This window comes from Hemiscyllium ocellatum, chromosome 20 (assembly GCF_020745735.1).
Source record: "Hemiscyllium ocellatum isolate sHemOce1 chromosome 20, sHemOce1.pat.X.cur, whole genome shotgun sequence".
Classification (NCBI taxonomy): Eukaryota; Metazoa; Chordata; class Chondrichthyes; order Orectolobiformes; family Hemiscylliidae; genus Hemiscyllium; species Hemiscyllium ocellatum.
In genome coordinates this window covers 6,689,761-6,710,963 of record NC_083420.1, presented here as the reverse complement: position 1 = coordinate 6,710,963, position 21,203 = coordinate 6,689,761, and the positions used below count along the sequence as shown (strand labels likewise).

The 21,203-nt window shown below is 42.0% G+C and overlaps 1 protein-coding gene across 4 annotated transcripts in view; it reads right to left on the bottom strand.

The window, feature by feature from the left end:
• The window catches only part of mrtfba (myocardin related transcription factor Ba), a 240,664-nt gene extending 219,662 nt beyond the window's left edge, over positions 1–21,002 (bottom strand). For 2 of the 4 annotated variants that reach the window (XM_060840446.1, XM_060840449.1), the window contains exon 1: positions 20,930–21,002. The gene's annotated coding sequence lies outside the window, so the exon portion shown is untranslated. The remainder of the gene's footprint in view (positions 1–20,929) is intronic. The other 2 variants (XM_060840447.1, XM_060840448.1) reach the window with 2 other exon arrangements.
• Between the last annotated feature and the right edge of the window lie 201 nt (positions 21,003–21,203).

Here is a 21,203-nt window from a genome sequence, read left to right as displayed (position 1 = left end):
CGCACTATCTTTACCAACTGTAATTCTTGGCTTCAGTATTTTGATCTTCTACTGAACTTTTATATTTCTTTGAGGACAATATCCAAGAAACTGCTTCTTCCAATGTGCCAAATACTTTTCCCTCTCAATAAGTCTTAACTATCAATAAAGTTCAAATCTAAGATTTAAATACAAATATCACATCTGGATAACCTCTAGCAACAACTTTTTTGTAATCCTGGACAGAACACAATGAAAACCTTGTTGAACAAGGATCCCAGTCTCTGTTGTCACCAGCTATTGTCATGGTGTTCTATTTTTAAAATATGCTTACTGTTGCTAGACCTCCAATATTGACGTTTTTCTATTTTTCACCCACACCCTCCCCTAGCTCTAAATATGCAGTCCAACAAGGCCTTCCACTTCCTCCACCTTCACTGATTACTGAAACTGAAAGTCATTGAACCAATGCTTAACCTAACTCCATTTTGGATCCTCAAAATCACTGACATCCTAAATATCCTTAATATTACTTTCCTCCTACAAGTTACAGATTTTTATATGGTTCCATCCAATCTGAATGCATAACAAGTCCTATACTTCAGAAGAAATCTCTTTAAATCTTTTAATGTAATTGTGCAAGAAAATATTTCAATGTTTAACATTTCTTCATTTACCTTGAAGGTCTATTGTAAATGGCCAAACTGTGTAAGATTTTGTTATAATATAATTCATGGGGAGATGCTGTGGTGGTAATATTACTGGACTTAATTCAGAAGCCAATACTAATAGTCTGGGGATGCAGGTTCAAATCCCATCGAGGCAGATGGAATTTAAATTAAAACCAATAAATGGAAATGAAAGCTAGTCTAAGTAACGATGATCATGAAACTGCGATTGTCATAAAACTTCATCTAATTCGCGAAAGTTTAATCAATGAAATCTGTTATCCTTACCTGATTGGGTTCACATGTGACACCAGATATCCAGTATTTAGGGCGGCACGGTGGCACAGTGGTTAGCACTGCTGCCTCACAGCGCCAGGGACCTGGGTTCAATTCCCACCTCAGGCGACTGACTGTGTGGAGTTTGCACGTTCTCCCCGTGTCTGCGTGGGTTTCCTCCGGGTGCTCCGGTTTCCTCCCACAGTCCAAAGATGTGCGGGTCAGGTGAATTGGCCATGCTAAAATTGCCCGTAGTGTTAGGTAAGGGGTATGGGTGGGTTGCGCTTCGGCGGGTCGGTGTGGACTTGTTGGGCCGAAGGGCCTGTTTCCACACTGTAAGTAATCTAATCTAATCTAATGTGGATAACTCCTAAACTACCCACTGCAAGCCACTTAGTTCAAGGGTTATTGTACCACACTGTAGACTCATGATGGAGGTCAGCACATCTTGGAATCATGTCGGAGATTGTTCTGCATGGGCTTAAGTGGGCAGGATGGCACAAATCTGTCCTATTCTAAATTGGGGCCAAGACTAGAGTGGTGCTGGAAAAGCACAGCAGGTCAGGCAGCATCCGAGTAGGATGGTCGACGTTTCGGGCAAAAGCCCTTCAAATAGGCAAAAGCCTATTCTAAACTGGCTAGTCAGTGATGCCCACTTTCCATTAGAGAACATGCAAACGATAATCTGCACGAGAGATATCAACTGATGTATCCGCAGTTCACTTGTTTTCTGTATAACTGCCAGTAAAAATGTCCACATTAACATAGCTCAGTCCATCACAAGCCAACCTTCCATCGTCACTGACTCTATCTACACTTCACTCTGCCTCAAAGGCAGCCAAAGACCCCTCCTACCCCGGTTATAATCTCTAACCTCTTCAGTCAGCCTGAAGATGGAAGAGCTTAAATACACATACCAACAGGTTCAAGAACAGCTTCTCCCCTGCTATTAAACTTCTGAATGGATCTCTCAAATTTCAAAGGTAACATTGATCTTGTTTTTGTACAACTTCTTTGCAGCAGTAATTCTTTAATCCTCGCTGTTCTTTAATACGATAAAGTTTGTATTGTATGATTTGCCTCTACTGTAAGCAAAATACTTTTCACTATACGCAGGCACATGATAAATTTATTTTTACATTTTAAGTTTCTTCAAGTTGGAAAAAAATAACTGACTTTAAAAATGCTCAGTGGCTCAGTGGTTAGCACTGCTGCCTCACAGCACCATGGACCTGGGTTCAACTCCATCCTTGGACAACTGTCATGTGAAGTTTACACATTGTCCATGTGTTTCCTTCAGTTTACTCCCACAGTCCAAAGACATGCAGGTATGGTGGACTGGCCATGCTAAATTGCCCATAGTGCCTAGGGATGTGCAGGCTAGGTGGGTTACCCATATACAGGGTTATGGGGGGGAACGGGACGGCAGGGTTGGATGCTCTTCAGAGGGTTGGTGTGGGTTTGGTAGGCCATATGGTCTGCTTTCACACTGTAGGCATTCTATGATTCCCACTCAGAAGGCACTGACCAGTGTTTCCAAACATGTATACACAGAGTAAATTGCAATCTTCTCCCAGCAATGCTGTAGAGAGTTGCTGCTCCTCAATAAATAAAGTGGTCACACAGTCTTTCCAGAAAAATATCTGCAAACATTCTCGTAGCACATTCAGGGATACAAGATGATTAAAAAGAGTAAAGGTAGGCTATTCAAAACTTTTAAGTCTGCTTCAATCTTTAATAAGATCATGACTCATCTTTTGCCATAATTTAGCTTTCTTGCTATATCTCATTTTCCCCATATTTCCTTTGGGTCTAAAAATTGCAGTCTGTATCTTCAGTACTCAACAACTAAGCATTTATTAGTCCTGTGGAATAAAGAATTCCTAACACTCAGAATTTCAAGACAGAAACTTCTAACTTCAGACCTAAAAGGCAGTGCTGGATGCCTAGCCCCAAGTTTTAGAGTATCCAGGAAGGGCAAACGTCCTCTTAGCATCTACACCTTTAGAATTGTGTTTTTCTTTGAGGGCACCTATCATTCTTCTGCACGATAGGGAATATACAGGGCTAGCCTCAATTTTTTTATTCAGATTCACATTGCAAAGTGATGTCCAATGTTGAAAATATTTATTGCACTGTTAAGGCATGTGAATTTTTCCTAAATAATGAAAGCAAAACTATAAACAAAAAAAATGAATACCGGGATTGTGATATAGAACAAAGAAAATTTAAAGCCCAGGAACAGGCCCTTCGGCCCTCCAAGCCTGAGCCGATCCAAATGTACTGTCTAAATCTGTTGGTCAATTCCTAAGCATATGTCCCTCTGCCCCCCATCTACTCATACATCTGCCCAGACGCATCTTAAATGAATCTACCCTGCCTGCCTCTACCGCCTGAGCTGGCAATGCATTCCAAACACCCACCACCCTCTGTGTGAAGTACTTGCCGCATGTATTCCGCTTAAACTTTCCACCTCTCACCTTGAAAGCATGACCTCTCATTACTGAATCCTTCACTCTGGGGAAAAAGGTCTTCTCTATCCACCCAGTCTATATCCTTCATGATTTTGTAAATCTCAATCTCCTTTTTTCGAGTGAAAATAAACCTAACCTACTCAACCTCTCTTCATAGATAGCACCTTCCATACCTGGCAACATCTTCGTAAACCTTCTCTGCATCCTCTCCAAAGTGTCCACGTCCTTTTGGTAACGTGGCGCCCAGAACTGTACACAGTTACTATCAGGAGAGACTTCTAAAGTTATTTTCCAAAGTAGAGATAAACTTTGACTTGAACACTTAATCATCCCTGGCAAATGTTTGATTAGTCTCATTTTAATGCAAACCAGCATAATTTGAAATTGATCAATAGAGAATCAATTTATCCCTTTTTACTTAATATGAAAGAGTGATTCAAAATGTTGTTACACATCTAAGTCATGTAAACAGGAATTTTCAGAAACTGACCAAGTTCTTAATTAACTCAATAAATGAACTCTTTCATTTGGATTTTATCTGACAGGATCTGATATTGCAAGAATGTTTTATTTCTCTTTCTTAAAAACAATAGCGCTGTTTAGATTTAACTGGATTACTAGATCAATAGGACTTATGTAAAACTGCAGGGGTGAATGGTAGATAGCTTCAGGCTAACATGTGTGTACAGACATTATCCAGCAAAATATGGAACCAATCCCATTCAGCATTCTTTACCATCTGTAAGGGATTAGACACAAGACTGCACTTATTATCTTTGCATAACATGTTGGATTTATTTTCAATCAATTCATTATATTCACTCTCAAAAGGTGGTGCTCAAATAAGCCAGTCTCAATTTGCTTGGACATTTTTATCACCTTAACCAGTTCACATTTGCGTGGTTTTGTTGTAAACACTGTCTTTAGATGGCATGTCTGTTAATAACAACTGCCTACCACGTGGCAGGAACTTAGTCTGTTCATCACCTGCCAGCAAGACCTAATCCTACTAAAGAAGCTGGAAAAAAAGTAGAGATTTTATGAAGTTACATCAGAGCAAGTAAATAGAGCAAAATCTCTTAGAAAACGTGCAGCCTTTTAATGATTTAAACGCATTCTATCAGAAATAAAGTGAATGCAGAACACTGACATGAATCTATCTTACTTTCCAAAGGTAAAGAGAAGCTGAACTTTTATAGACAAATTCCTGAATGCTATTTCTTTTTAAAACATTGTTCTTTTCTTGAATATGTAAAGCTAGTTGACTGTTCCCACATTTTGCCTTGGCATGGGAATGAAAGAGGACAAAAATAGAAACAAGATTTTATGTTGCACATCAAAGATACACAACTTGTTCAAACAAACTCAGGAACAGAGTGTTTGTCTCATTATCAAAAGGTTAAACTGAAGTATTTTACAGTTAAGCCTAATGTGGAGGGTACTCAGAGAAAACAAACAATGTAATAAAAACAAATATGCTGGAAATAATTCAGCAGGTTAGGCAGCATGCACGGGGCGGAACAAGTTACAGGTCAATGAACTTTCATCAGAACTGTAGATAGACAACAATGTTAACGAGTTTGGTAGCTGGCCAGCGGGCAGTGGACAAGGGAGGAGAGCTCGCTAGCAAGAACAAAAGTGAAGCTCTAAAGATAGGAGACATTAAAACCAAAAGACTTCAAAATGCTAATACCAAAAGAGAGTGGTAATGATAAAAAAAAATAATCTTACGACCAGATGAGGCACGGATGTCTATGGATCTGAATGCCATAAAGTGAGGAGTCAAATAACAGAAAAAAAAAGTTAATCAGATACACAGGGATGATCTAAAATTGTAGAAAATAGTGACTCCAGAAGATTTTAGACTACAGAAACATAAAATTAGATGTTATATCTATCTGTAATAGGAAATCCCGTCAGTCTTACATCTGTGGTAAGCATGGTACTGGAAAGGATTGAGAGATAGGATTTATAACTATTTGGAAAACCAGTTTGATTAAAGATAGTCAGCATTGCTTTGAGGAGGGCAGGTCATGCCTCACAAGCTTTATTGAGTTCTTTGAAGATGAGACCAGTTGATAAAGGTCGAGCAGTGGATGTGGTGTATGTAGATTTCAGTAAGGCATCTGTTAAGGTTCCCCACAGTAGGGTCATTCAGAAAGATAGGAGGTATGGGATACAGGGAAACTTGGCTGCCTGGATACATAACTGGCTGGCTGAAAGAAGACAGCAAGTGGTAGTGGATGGAAAGTATTTCACCTGGAGGTCGGTGACCAGTGGTGTCTCGCACATATTTGTTCTTGGGCCTCTGCTCTTTGTAGTTTTTATAAATGACTTGGATGAAGAAGTGGAAGGTGGGTTAGTAAGTTTGCTGATGATACAAAGGTCGGTGGTGTTTGAGAGTGTCAAGGACTGTTGCAGGCTACATCAAGACATTGACAGGTTGCAGAGCTGGGCTGAGAAGTGGCAGTTGGAGTTCAACCTGGATAAATATGGAGTGATTCATTTTGGAAGGTTGAATTTGGAAGGGTTAAAGACAGGATTCTTGGCAGTGTGGAGGTACAGCAGAATCTTGGGGTCCATGTACAAGATCCCTCAAAGTTGCTACCCAAGCTGATAGGGTTGTTAAGGTGGTGTATGATGTTTTGGCTTTCATTAACAGGAGAATTGAGTTAAAGAGCCATGCTGTTTTTCTGCAGCTGTATAAAACTCTGGTTAAACCACACATAGAATATTGTGTCCGGTTCTGAATGCCTCATTATTGGAACGATGTAGATGCTTTGGGGAGGGTTTAGATGAGATTTACCAGGATACTGCCTGGATTACTGGGCTTATCTTATGAAGAGAGGTTGAGTGAGGCTCCAGGCTTTTCACACTGGAGAGAAGGAGAAAGAGGGGGTCATGACAGAGGTGTACAAGGTAATGAGAGGCATAGATAGAGTAGATAGCCAGAGACTTTTCCCCAGGGCAGAAATGGCTGTTACCATAATTTTAAGGTGATTGGAGGCAGGTACAGGGGAGATGTCAGAGGTAGGTTATTTACACAGAGTGTGGTGGGTGCATGGAATGCATTGCCAGTGGTGGTAGTACAGACATTAAGGACATTTAAGCCACTGCTGAACAAGCACATGGATGGCAGTAAATTGAGAAGTGTGTAGGCTAGGTTGATCTTAGATTAATATAAATGCTCGGTACAACATCGTGGGCCAAAAGGCCTGTAATGTTCTATGTCCTATAGCTCATGCTCACATTGAGCTCTAATGTCGCATTGTACATAGAAAAGTACAGCGCAGTACAGGCCCTTTGGCCCTCGATGTTGCGCCGATCCAAGTCCACCTAACCTACACTAGCCCACTATCCTCCATATGTCTATCCAATGCCCGTTTAAATGCCCATAAAGAGGGAGAGTCCACCACTGCTACTGGCAGGGCATTCCATGGACTCAAGACTCGCTGAGTAAAGAATCTACCCCTAAACATCTGTCCTATACCTACCACCCCTTAATTTAAAGCTATGCCCCCTCGTAATAGCTGACTCCATACGTGGAAAAAGGTTCTCATGGTCAACCCTATTTAAACCCCTAATCATCTTGTACACCTCCATCAAGTCACCCCAAACCTTCTTTTCTCCAATGAAAACAGCCCCAAGTGCCTCTGCCTTTCCTCATATGATCTTCCTACCATACCAGGCAACATCTGGTAAACCTCCTCTGCACCCGTTCCAGTGCCTCCACATCCTTCCTATAGTATGGCGACCAAAACTGCACAATACTCCAGATGCAGCCGCACCAGAGTCTTATACAACTGCAACATGACCTCAGGACTCCAGAACTCAATTCCTCTACCAATAAAAGCCAGTACGCCATAAGCCTTCTTCACAGCACTATTTACCTGGGTGGCAACTTTCAGAGATCTGTGTACATGGACCCCAAGATCCCTCTGCTCATCCACACTACCAAGTATCCGACCATGAGCCCAGTACCCCATCTTCTTGTTACTCTCACCAAACTGAATCACTTCACACTTACCTCCATTTGCCACCTTTCTGCCCAGCTCTGCAGCTTATCTATATCCCGCTGTAACCTGCCACATCCTTCCTCACTGTCAACAACTCCACCGACTTTCGTATCATCCACAAACTTGCTCACCCAACCTTCTAGCCCCTCCTCCAGGTCATTTATAAAAATGACAAACAGCAATGGTCCCAAAACAAAAAAAAAATGTAGTGAAGAGAAAGGTCAAAGAGAAAGCAAGAGAAAAATAAAGTAACAAGTGATAGGAAGCTCAGAATCCTGCTTACAGACAATGGAAGTGTTCCATGAAATGGTCACTCAGCTCACATTTAGTTTCCCAGTATGGTGGTACCACATCACAAACAGCAAATACAGTAGACAAAACTCAGAACATATAAGAATAAACAGAGATGTACAAGTAAATTGCAGTTTCACAGAACATTTAGGGCCTTGGATGGTAAAAAGGGAAGTGAAAATAGCAGGTGTTAATCACCTCCGCTTTCATAGAAAAGCATTGCAAGAAGCAGAGGAGATGATAAGGGATTGAGAGTGTACCAGGGCCACGAGGAGAGAAGTGATCCCTTCGAAATGCTAGAAGGGAGTGGAAAGAAAAAAATGTGTTTAATGGTTGCATCACACTGGAGCAGATGGAAATGGTAAAGAATGATTTTTGAATACAAAGATTCTGTTGTGATGAAAAGCAAGGAAATGGTTATGGAGGGAGGGGAAGGGATGACAGCAAAAATGAGTTAATGATTTAGACATCGTAAAGTGCCCTGTCAACAACTCTAGTTGAGGAGAAATTTACAATATTGAAACAGATGCAGCAGAAGCAGAACCAGAAACTAGGAGAATGGAGTAAATACAGAAAGCAGGGTTGAGGAAGTGTAGTTGAGGGAGTCCACAGGCTTGGAGAAAACATTAATTGATCACCTACCTTCAAAAAGGTAAAGGAGACAGAATTTAAGGAATGGAATTCAAGGGAAGGAAAGTGTCCAAGATAGACCAGGGCAGGTGAGGGAAGGGGAGAAATTGGAAGCAAAGTCAGTGTAGTTTCTCAGGGTACAGCAACAGCAAGAGCTGGAACCAATACAGTCATCAATATGCCAAAAAAAAGAGAAAAGTATCACTAGTTAAAACTAAGGGGTCACTCATTTAAAACAGATGAGGCAATTTGTTTCTTTCAGATGGTCATGCGTCTTTGGACCCTTCCTGAAAAAGGTGGACGAAGCAGAGTCTTCTAATGTTTTTAAGGTAGAGATAGATACATTCTTGATAAGAAAGGAAATGAAAGATCTTTAGGGATAGACAGCAATATGGATTTAAGGTTACAATCAAATCAGTCATGATCTTACTAAAATGGCAGAGGACAATCATGGAGCCAAACTGTTTACTACTGCTCTAAGGTTTCGATGTAGGTTTGCTCGCTGAGTTGCAAGGTTCATTTCCAGACATTTCGTTACCCTATTAGGTAACATCTTCAGTGGGCTTCAGGTGAAGCAATGCTGAAACTTCCTGATTTCTATTTACAGAGGAAACTCGATTATCCAAATAGCAATTATCCGAAAATCGGATTATCCAAAAGAGATCTCGAGGTCCCAATAGAAACATTACATCAAAGACATGTTTCCAGCAGTGATCTCGTCTTTTGTTGACAGTGATTAAACAGGCACCGTCTCCAAATGACTGACCTCCCACCCTCCCTCTCTCTCCACACTTTCCCTGGAGTTCTATATTGGGAGTTCTCAAGCAAGTTTTATTTCTTTGGAGGAAATGCACAATTTGAATGGATTATGCTATGAACTCTGCAGTAATATGAAGCAGCTCAGAATCAAAAGTTTTACCATTGGAGAAAAATGGAGATTATAAAGGTAGAGATGGCAGGAAGTCTAGTGGGCTGCCAAGAAGGTACTCTGAGGTAACAATAGGATCTTGATCAGATGGGCCAAGGAGTGGCAGATGGAGTTTAGCTTTGATAAATGGGAGGTGCTCCATTTTGGAAAGGGAAGTCAGGGCAGGACTTGGAATACCGTGTGCAATTCTGGTCTCTTTCCTATCGGAAGGATGTTGTGAAACTTGAAAGAGTTCAGAAAAGATTTAAAAGTTATCAGGGTTGGAGAGTTTGAGCTATAGGGAAAGACTGAATAGGCTGGGGCGGTTTCCCTAGAGCGTCAGAGGCTGCAGGGTGACCTTAGAGGTTTATAAAATGAGGGACAAGGATAGGGTAAATAGACAAGTTCTTTTCCCCAGGATAGGAGGATTCAGAACTAGAGGGCAGAGGTTTAAGATGAAAGGGGAAAGATTTAAAAGGGACCTAAGGGACAACCTTTTCACGCAGAGTGGTGCATGTGTGGAATGAGCTGCTTCAGAGGAAGTGATGGAGGCTGGTACAATTGCACCATTTAAAAGACATCTGGATGGGTATATGAATAGGAAGGGTCGAGAGGGATATGGGACGATATTAATATCGGATATCAGGTCGACATGGACAAGTTGGATCAAAGGGTCTGGTTGCACGCTGTGCATCTCGATGACTATGTAACACTGACTTTCAAATGCTATAGATTAGATTACCTAACACTGCAGAAACAGGCCCTTTGGTGCAACCAGTCCACACCAACCCTCCGAAGAGCAACCCACCCAGACCCATTTCCCTCTCACTAATGCACCTAGCACTATGGGCAAATTAGCATGGCCAATTCACCTGACCTGCACATCTTTGGTCTGTGGGAGGAAACCAGAGCACCCGGAGGAAATCAACGCAAATACAGGGAGAATGTGCAAACTCCACACAGACAGTCACCCGAGGCTGAAATCGAACCTGGGACCCTGGTGCTGTGAAGCAGCAATACTAACCACTGAGCTACCATGCCACATAAAAACCTGGCTAAGAATGAGTAAGAAAGTCAATGAATAAAATGCACCATTTGTTGCACTATTAAGCCACATACTAAGAAAACCTGCCTAGATTCTGTTGTGACTTGAGAAAACTGATCAAAACTAAGATAAGATAAACCAGTTCCAAAGCTCTAGGAACAGGGGAGAAAAATAGCCACATTTCCAGCTCTTGATTTTAGGTCAGTGACATGATATATGTGTACCTGTACAGCACCTGGAAGAGAATTAGGTTAATCTGACTTTACCAACTTACTTTTCCTTAATAGCTCCAATTTTGCCTCAAATAAAGAGACACTACAGTTACAAGGGCACAGAGTGGCAACTTCAATATTCTAGGTGGCAATTTCAATATCCATTACTAATAATGGTTTGTTAGCATCAGTATTGTCCAAGGTGGTAAAGTCCTGAAGGACAACATGCCAGTCCAGGTTTACAATGGTAGTAATAAATTCATCGAGAAACAAACATTTCACCTCACCTTCACCAAATTACCCACTGCAAACTTATTTGCCCGTAACAATCAAAGAAGTGACAACACAGTCCTTGACAACAAAATTCCATTTTCACTTTGAGACTACCCTCCAGTGCCACTACCACTATTAAATGGACTGAATTCAGGACAGATCTAAAAATATAGGAGGCATTGTGGGCCACCAGCAGAATTGTATTCAACCAGTGCCTTTGATATCATGGTTGGCATGTCCCTCAGTAAACTATTAATACCAAGTCAGGGTAAGTTAACTTGGTTCAAAGAAGTGTGCAGGGGAGTATACACACCTAAAACAAACTACACATAACAGACGTGAACATACAAAAAGACAGACAGCCTTTCAGGCCTTGAGCCTATTCCACTGTTCAATGAGATCATGACTGATCTGTGGCCTAACTCAATATACCTGTCTTTGGTCTATTTCCATGAGTACCTTTCCTTAACAAAACTGTATCTGTTTTAGATTTAAAATTGACAACTGATCCAGCATCCACTACCAATTGTGAAAGAGCATTCCAAACATCTACCATTCTTTGTGTGGTAGAAGTGTTTCCTATCATCTCTCCTGAATAGTCTGGTCCTAATTCTCAGGCTATGCTCCAAGTTCAAGAATCCCCAACCATTGGAAATGTTTCTCTTTATCAACCCTGTCTTTTCCTAATAACATCTTGAAGACTTTGATCAGATCATCCCTTAACCTTCTAAATGCTAGAGATAACAGGCCTAATCGATATAATTTCTCTCTATAACTTCACTCCTGAAGTCCAGGTATCATTCTTGTCAACCTACACTGTACTCCAAAGCTAATAAATCCTTCTGAAGGTGTGGTATCCAGATGTACTCTCAGTATTCCAAGTGGGGTCTAACCAGGTTGTGTGTAACTGCGGTCTAACTTCTATATCTATACACACCACTCCTCGATATATAAAGGCCAGAATTTCATTCACGTTTGGATTTTTTTTCTCCTGTTTGTAGCATTTTAAAGATCTATGCACCTGAAATTCATGTTTCCAGACATCGTTAAAAATCACAACACAGGTTATAGTCCACAGGTCAACTAACTAGTGCTTCCAATTAAACCTGTTGGACTATAACCTGGTGTTGTGAGATTTTTAGCTTTGTACACCCCAGTCCAACACCAGCATCTCCAAATCTTGGGACATCCACTGAACTAAACTTCATACAATCTAGTAAGTACCCTCATCATTTAATTTGATACAAAGTGGATAACCTTACTTACATTGAACTCCATCTGCCATAGTTTTGCTCATTCACTTAGTCTACCAATATCTGTCTGGATTTTTATGCTAAACTTCTGCATCATCAGAAAATGTGAATATACGACTCTCCAGACCATTATCCAAAGTTGTTAATAAATACAATTGAGGGCCTAACACGGATTCTTGTGGGACACTACTGGTCACATCTTAATTTGCATACCTACCAACTAAGCCTTTTTGTTGCCCGCCCTTCAACTAATCTCCCATCCGCATCAATAATTTGTTCAATTCCATCGGCTTCTACTTCAGTCAACAATCTGTAATGTTGTACTTTATCACGTTCCTTCTAGAAGTCATACAAACAATATCCATGAACATTTCCCTGTTCACTGTGATGCTTGTCACACATGACATCCCTGTCAGGAATCTATTTTGGTGCTCCCTGATTAATTGAAAACTTGAGAGATGGTCAATTGCCCCATTCCTGATTATAGACTCCATTAATTTATCCACCACAGTACTTCCTGTTTTCCTCTTTCACCCTTCTTAAAAAGCAGAGTGACACGTGAAATTTTCCATGCACAGTATTAGCAAACTCAAAAGATCATAGCTAGACTGTTTACAATGTGCTCCCCTACTTCCTTTAACACCCTTGGAAGGAAACGTTCAGTCTTGGGGATTTGTTACTAATTCCATTAATTTCTTCATAACTGATGCTTTATTTACATTAATTTATTCAGTCTGCTCACAAACCACTTAATTCACTTAGGATTTCCAGCAAGCTACCCTCCCCTTTTAAATACCTGTACTGAGACAAAGTAACAATGCAACATGACTGCCATTTTCCCATAGTCGTTAACAATATTCCTACTTGCAGTCTTTAGTGGGCCAACATTGTTCCCGATTATCCACTGTCAATTTAATTATAACATCTCATCGATGTTGGTGTCCCTTTCATAATCACTTTTAGTAGCTCTTATAAGATGCTTTGTGGCCCTTTGATGATCTTTACATCTTTTGCATTCAACAGGATGTGCTTTTTTATTTGCATTTTTGTAAACCCTTCCTTTTAGTTTTATGCTATCCTTTATTTCTTTTGTTCTCCTTGCTGTTTTTTTACTCTGTGAAATGGAGCTATTCCCTCTTAGAGATTATAAACTGATTTTGCATTATTTGAGATGTTTTTTAAAACTAGAAACTGAACTAGACCAGCCATACTAATGATGTGGCTGCAAGAGTAGTTCAAGAGCAACTCATTTTCTGACTCCCCAAAGCCTGTCCACTATCTGCAACGCAGAAGCCAACTGTCCACATGCCTGGATAAGTGCAACCCCAACATTCAGAAGCTCAATACAACCAGAACAGCTCACCAACTTCAACCCTGACTCGTCCACCACTGACACACAGTGGCAGCAGTATGTACCATCTACAAAATACACTGCAGCAGTTCAAGGTTCCTTCAGAAGCAGCTTCTTAACAACTGGCCTCTACCACCTAGATAGACAAGGGCAACTTTTGTCCACCTCCAAATTGCTCTCCAAGCCACACACAATACAGACTTACAAACATAAAATCACTATTCACTCAATGTCACCAGTTCAAAAATCCAAACTTTCCACACAACAGAATTATGGATGCACCCATACCAGAGTGCAGTGATTCAAGAATGCAGTTCATCACACATTCTCAAGGGCAACTCGGGGCAGACAACAAATATTGGCCATTTCAGCAATGGTCAACTTCTAGAAATTAGTTAAACAATGAATTAGCATAGGTGAACCAATACAATTTGGCAGCCAGGATGTTATGAATAGGCATTCCCTATTAGTGCACAGCTTACAAGATGGTCTGCACCTCTAATGTCTATGGGCCTTTCCCCTTTCCCCACCCCATATCAAAGGGAGCTTCTTCAACTTTACCAATTTTCCATGTTTCTTGCTCCCGATTATACTCTGCTCTGACATGCTCTAGTTCTATTTCTCTAATTTCTCTCAGCGTTACTCCCTTTTGAGATAAATGTCAAAACTTGATTTTTCTCATCACCTTTTTCCTAGCATTGTTCCTCCTTATAAACTAGGATTTACAGGACTACAGGGCATCTCACTCATTCAAGATGACTAGGCGTGGTTTAACCAGACAGTCACCATGCGTCAGGTGACAGGCAAGGATAAGAAGGTACATCTGTCATAGTAACCTCAGCCATGTGGCAACTGAACCCATGTTGCTAGAGTCAAAGTGCGAACCAGCCTACAGAGTTAACTGACCTCCCTGTTAATCCATGATTGCTAATGATTTGACAAAGGGTTGGGTCAGCCTAACCCACTCCCACAAATCTGACTCAGACAGATCTTTCCCCTAACCCGAAGGGGTCACCTCCACTATTGTTGACAGTACTGTTGGCAATGTTTGTTAAATTTCATGCACTTTGCTATTAGCCCTTTCCCTCACCATCTTATCCTTTCTTTTCAACTCATTAGAATGTGGAGCCAACAGATCATTCATCATCAACTGCAGTACTTCCAGCAGGATGTTCTCAAACACAACTTCCCTTTTTCTTTTATCATTCTACAAGAATGTGTGGAGCTTACACATTCTCCCCGTGCCTGTGTGGGTTTCCTCTGGGTGCTCCGGTTTCCTCCCACAGTCCAAATATCTGCAGGTTAGGTGAACTGGCCATGCTAAATTGCCCGTAGAGTTAGGTGAAGGGGTAAATGTAGGGGAATGGCCTGGGTGGGTTGCTCTTCAGTGGGTTGGTGTGGACACGTTGGGCCAAAGAGCCCAATACCACACTAAGTAATCTAAAAAAAAGAACAGTTCCAGACCATGGGATCCCAATGAAGTCAATTATACTCAATTCCTGTGATCAGATTGTGAGGGTTGAGCATCGACACAAAGACTGGTTCAATGAAAATGACGTAGAAACGAGTAACCTCCTGAAACAAAATTAAGCAGTCTTCGTTGCCCGGAACAACCAAAGTTGCAAGTCAAGAAAGCAGGAGTTCAACAGCTTGAAGCTGATATCCAAAGGCTTTTGTGTGATTGCATAGACAGTTAGCATTAAGACATTTTTAATACACAGAGACCAACAGCCGTGTATCAGTAATACAGAAAAACAATTTATATCAGCACCGTCTCTGCTTGGGGGCACTCTTGATTAAACGTTGGTGTCCTTCTTGAAGCCTGCTCCACAAGGATTTTGACAAAGCTCCTGCAGGTTTGACGGTGATGGACTGGACACTATCTGGGTGGCTGAAAAACACTCTCTCCCCTCGCCCCAGTCCTATTTTCTCAATGCAAATAACAACGTTCCAGGAAGATCAAATAGAATGCTTCAAAGATACTTGTTGTGTCTCATTGAAACACAGCAGCATTTGGACGAGTCACTAGGTTAACTTGTGACTAGTCATCCAAAGTGTTAAAAACCTGCCCAAGAATCTCCATCATGCTTTGACTTCAGATATAGAGTCAGAGATGTACAGCATAGAAACAGACACTTCAGTCCAACCCGTCCATGCTGACCAGATATCCCAACCCAATTTAGTCCCACCTGCCAGCACCCGGCCCATATCCCTCCAAACCCTTCCTATTCATATACCCATCCAAATGAGGCCCAGTGGCAGTCAAGAAGAATCGAAAGGAAGCAAATCCTACACTCTTTTATTCCATTATATGGGACATCCTGCCCAACGTGCTGGTCAAAAAAAAACCCATCAGTAACATGAAGACCCACCATAGAAACTTCCAAACCAAGATGACACATTCTTAAATCGTGGATAGTTGACAGTGGCTAATGAGAAGAATACTCACATGTTCTGTTCATCTAAGTGAACTTGAATTCTCCTCTCGGTGCAACTAGTTTAAGTGTCAAGTTTTAAACTTTTCAACCTTCTGTGCATTCCACAAGGGAGGGGGGAGAACTTGCATTCAAATAGTGTCTTCAAAACATCTGATAGACCACAGTCAACTAACCACTCTTGAAATGTAACAGTTTTCCTATTTTACATGTCAGCAGTATGGTTTGCAGCAAACACAACCTGGTACTAAGTAAAAGCAACAAATTGCTTTAAAGTTGTATAACACTGCCATATCTGGATTATATGCTAACTAAAATAATGTGTTTAACAAAATATTTGATTTACTGAATACATAACCATAATGTTAAGTAGATCAGTTGCAGATAATTGTAAAGAGGGTATTAAAATCAATACCATTTCTAATTTCATTAAATCAAATTAACCATTGACGTATACACCATAAAGACCTACAACCTCACAAAGATCAAATTTTTAAAACCAGCACTTTCAGGAATTCTAATAAAACACTTTTGCATTTGCAATCTGCTTAATTCTCAAACACTTAAAAGGGTCTGCAGTATCATTCAGTAGAGTTCAAAGAAATACAATACTGAACATTACAAGGTTGTGCTATATTTAGAACCTATCATTTACGATTTATCTTATTCCTGTAAAAGCACATGCCAACATTCTCCTGTTACACCTCTCAAGAATGAGAATTCCTACTACATATGGGTGACACTATCTTGACAAGCTGTAGTTTTTCCAGAAGAAAGCTTGAATAATGAAAATTTGATTTATGCAGTTTTGTACTCAACTTTTACACACCATTTTTATCATTTTATAATTGTAGTAGTAAATGCCATTTAAGCTTAAATGTATATATAATTGACAGAATTAAAGTTCATTTTGACAAAGTTAGGACTTAAAACAGATCAATGATATCAAATCTTTTTCATACCCAATCGGAACTGAAGGTATACCTCACTAACAAACAAATGCTGCTTTCCTCTTATTCCACTTGCATCATGCTTATCTCCAATTTCAATGGTCAGTAGATGAGCTAGTGCCATAATCTGTTGCTGTCACCTAGACAGCTGACTATTTTCAATAACACCCTTGAAATATATGGATTCAGAAGCTGCCACTGGTGGCAGCTTCTGAATCCTTCTGTGTAGGACCGCACTTTGTACTAACATTCTCTAGCCTTGCATAATTCTTTACAATCCTTATGGCACCCAATGTGGTGTACACATTTTGATGAGAAATTATTCCTCAATACTTTGGACTTCAATGAAATCAAGTAAACTGCATTTTTTGGGAAGAGGTTAAAATTGCCATCTATCACATTGGTTTATCTTTTATTGCACCAATGATTGGAGATCATTTTTAAAATATTTGCATCCTCAAAAATCATTAAAACATACAACTGCTATTGTTGAATAACAAAAACACAAAATGGTAAAGGCAATAGCTGTTTAATTGCAAGTGGATTGCCATTAATCCAAACTGAAACCCCAGCATCTTTGAAAAAGCTACAGGTAAAGGATTTTCGAGTCTGCTCAAAAGCCATCCCAACCATTTTTTTTTAAAAAAAGGTAACTATGTATTTGAGACTTTGCTTATGAGCAATTAGAACCATTGAGTTTCTGCATTGGAAAACCACAGAAATTCATTACCACTTTCACCATGTTACAATAACCACAAATTACTTGCCTTCCATTGACTGCAAAACCCTCCGAGGTACCTGGACTGCTTGGGAGACCATAAGTACAATTAACTCTTATAGTCAATCCCACTCCCAACTGTGTACTTATAGTAAGATGGGGGTGGTTAGCAGGTTGGCTCCATGGCCACCATATGGTTCAGAATGGTGGTCCGATTTCTGTTCTATCCAACAAACTAAGGACCAGCTTTCTTGTCCTGCCCCCGAGAGTGGAAGGCAAAGGCAACCATTTCTATCAAAAAACTGCCAAGAATATGGCTTTGAATGAGACGTCTGCCTTATGTTGCGCACATGTGAATAAAGTAACTATGAAATTTAAAAATTCACTATATCAAAATAAAGTGCATAACCTAACAAACAAATATTCCAGATCTGAGAAAGACTATCACAACTCAAAATCATCAGGTTTCTACTGTTATTTATTAATGCTTGCATTTTATTTGAACCTCCATAACTGCTGTCAGATTCAATATTATTGCGCTCCTTCCCTTCAAGAGCCACTTCCAAAAAATCACCTGCAACAATACCATAAATTGTAGCAGCTTAATCAATTTCAGTATTGTAACCTGAAATTTCCAAGCAATTCACAAAAATTGTAATCAAGCAATAACTGCCATATATTAAAGGTTAAAGAGTGGCAGGCAGAAATTAATGTGCCATCAGTTGAAAGAATTCAGTATTTAAAAATAACAACATGCAGAACTTACACAATTCAAATGCACAAACTAAATTATATAAAAATATTATTGTTTTTGGAAACATTGCATCTTTAGATGCATATGTTTTAGGAAACCACTACTGTACTTGTGAAGTATCTTGACTGTTCCAATAAAACAAAACCTCAAAAGGTACTAAATAAGCTTAGGTATTTCCTCCAGGATCATTTTCCCATTCTTATAACAGGATGAATCATAGTTTTCAAGCATTCAGTTCCTTCTCCCATCAGCATATTTTACACTGTTTCAAGACAGTAACCAAATTTCAAATCCTATTCAACACCAAACAACACTGTCGAGGTGAATTAGTGACTATCTTCACAGTAAGAAAGGAACATAAAGTGCTATCTGCTATGATTATCAGGAATGGATGAAAACCAGTTGTGCCTCTTAGGGCTGTGACATTTGTTTATCCCAGGGGATCTGGACCATCTCTTGTGGATTAAAATTGTGTTTTCAACATGGCCATTACAGGATTGTACTGCACACATTATTTAAATGTATGATTACTAAAATTAACAATGTAGACAACTGTTGGGCCATGTGTAACCAACTACATGGCAATCAAGAGAAACCAGGAGTAATAGCGATAATAGGAAATTTCTACTTCAGACGAGGTTAGATTGTAGATTAAACAAAACACTTCAACCTGATGAAACATACCAAGGAATAGCACTGAGTAATAAAAGGAATGCATACTTCATACTGCAGCAGTACTGTTATAACAACTGAATATAACTTACAGTATTCTATCCCCATAATATTCCTCCAAAAATTGTATAAATGGTCTAAAACTCATTAACTATAAACAGATTGTGATCTCATTCAAAGTTAGTTTGGACAAGTGGGCCAGAAAGATCTGTTTGCGTGCTGTCAGGTTCATGGCATAAATACCAATAAAATAAAATTGGTGGATCCAGCAAACAGGGCCCACCTGTTTGCAGCACGTCATGTAACAGGAACACTAACACGAATAGCAATCCACATCTTTATCCAGTAATGCAAAGCCACCTGACATGGGCATAAACAGCAGAATCCAACTGAATAAATTTTGCAGACCTGAACTCTAACCCTTCAGTGCAAGAATTCTGCATAGTACTGGTTTGCTGCAGGGTCACAGACACATGCCTGTTTGAGCATTGATGAAGGTGAGCCCATGTTACCATGTACAATATACTAGCTGCAGAAGGGTGGGGAGCAAGAATCAGTATTCAGAGTGAGAGATAAGCTGAAGTGCAAAGTTCACAATGATAGGAAAGAAAATCTGAAATGAAATCTCATTGTCAACAGCAATTGACAGCACCAAATAACTTTTATGTTGGGGGGGGGGGGGGGGGGGGGGGGGGGGGGGAGGAGAATGAATAAGAACACAAATATCTGATCTAGAATGCTCAGCACCTACGCCACCACCAGGGGGGAAAGTGACCTGGAATGACCCAAATACCCAAGCACCCAGAGGAGACGCACGCAAACATGGGGAGAATGCAGACTCCACACAGACAGTCGCCTAAGGCTGATATCGAACCTGGGACACTAGTGCTGTGAGGCAGCAGTGCTAACTACTGGGCCACAGTACTGCATTTTATAGGTTTCCCCACATCCCCCCCAGGGTGAAGTGACCTGGAGTCTGACCCCACCCCAGGGTGAAGTCACCTGAAGTCTGACCTCACACCCCCCCAGGGTGAAGTGACCTGGAGTCTGACCCCACACCCCCCCCCCAGGGTGAAGTGAACCAAACCAGAGTCTGACCCCACCCCAGGGTGAAGTCACCTGAAGTCTGACCTCACATACCCCCCCCCCAGGGCAAAGTGCCCTGGAGTCTGACCTCACACCCCACCCCCCCCCCAGGGTGAAGTGACCTGGAGTCTGACCCCACACCCCCCCCCAAGGGTGAAGTGACCTGGAGTCTGACCTCACCCCCCCCCCCCAGGGTGATGTCACCTGGAGTCTGACCCCATCCCCCCCAGGGTGAAGTGACCTGGAGTCTGACCCCATCCCCCCCAGGGTGAAGTGACCTGGAGTCTGACCCCACACCCCCCCCCCCAAGGGTGAAGTGACCTGGAGTCTGACCCCACACCCCCCCCCCCCAAGGGTGAAGTGACCTGGAGTCTGACCCCACACCCCCCCCCCCCCAAGGGTGAAGTGACCTGGAGTCTGACCTCACCCCCCCAGGGTGATGTCACCTGGAGTCTGACCCTATCCCCCCCAGGGTGAAGTGACCTGCAGTCTGACCCTATCCCCCCCCAGGGTGAAGTGACCTGCAGTCTGACCCTATCCCCCCCCAGGGTGAAGTGACCTGCAGTCTGACCCTATCCCCCCCCAGGGTGAAGTGACCTGGAGTCTGACCCCACGCCCCCTTCCCTGATTGACAGCGGGTGATGCCTCCCTCCTCCCCCTGTCGCCATGGAAACGTTTACTGAGCTTCACCCTGACGCGCTCGCGCTCACACACACGGACAACACACTGACAGACAGATCAATGTGGGTTATGTAAGGCGGGCGGGAGTGCGGGCGGGAGTGCGGGCGGGAGTGCGAGCGGGACGGAGCGCGGCTGGAGGGCGGGGGCCTGTGGCTCCAGCTCCGGCCCGCGGTCTGTCCTGTCCTGTCCTGTCCTATACTATTCGGGCCCTGCCTGTCGAGGCGAGGCCGCGGTGCCGGGGCGGCGGCGGGCACTCACCTGGCGCCGAGCTCCCTCGAGCCGCATCAGGAGGCGACAGCTGTCAGCCGGCGCACCTTCCCGGCATGCCCCGCGGCCGGGCTATGCAAATCAACCCCGCCGTCTGACGCACACGCGTCAGTGGGGCGGGTCCTGCGTCAGGGGGCGCCGCTGCTATGACGTCACCGGTCCCACCTCCTGCTGCTACGGCAGGGGCTGCGCCTTCCCACCGTGTGCGCCTGCGCACTGCGCCCCCCTCTCGTTTTTTCCCGCCAAGCCCCAGGGAGAGCACGTG